Source organism: Penaeus monodon, chromosome 27 (assembly GCF_015228065.2).
Source record: "Penaeus monodon isolate SGIC_2016 chromosome 27, NSTDA_Pmon_1, whole genome shotgun sequence".
In the NCBI taxonomy this organism is placed as follows: Eukaryota; Metazoa; Arthropoda; class Malacostraca; order Decapoda; family Penaeidae; genus Penaeus; species Penaeus monodon.
In genome coordinates, this window is record NC_051412.1 from 27,606,468 (window position 1) to 27,606,884 (window position 417).

General features: G+C 37.2%; 1 long non-coding RNA gene across 1 annotated transcript in view; it reads right to left on the minus strand.

Annotated features, from left to right (window-relative positions):
- Window positions 1-84: 84 nt before the first annotated feature.
- The window catches only part of LOC119590385, a 1,275-nt gene continuing 942 nt past the window's right edge, over window positions 85-417 (minus strand). Inside the window, exon 2 of the long non-coding RNA XR_005230262.1 lies at window positions 85-176. This is a non-coding gene — a long non-coding RNA (uncharacterized LOC119590385). The remainder of the gene's footprint in view (window positions 177-417) is intronic.

Below are 417 nucleotides of genomic sequence, written 5' to 3' on the forward strand. Positions count from 1 at the left end.
GAGAGGTCTGTTCTTATGTTTTCTTCAAAAGTTTCATTTTTCCTCAGTATTCTTAGAGAACCCTTGTATAAAGTTTCACTTTACCCTTCTTCTGTAACATCTAGGGAATTGAGGCTTGATGCTAGTGAGCTGCCTAGGGTTGATGAGATATCTTGGTAAGAAAACTGGTTGAACGTCTGTAAAAAGAAAACAAAAATGGAAGTTAAATTTTTTTATTGTTTAATTTTTAATTTTTTTGTTCTTTTACCTCAACTCACTGCCTAAGGATGATGTGGGGTTCATGCACTTCACTGTGGCACCAGGTGATGTGTTATTCACATCACTGCTGACTTGGTTGCAGCTCCAGGTGACAGGTCATTTGTGTCATGTTACAATGATACATGCATTAATTTTTTCTTTTCCCTCATGCCCACACCA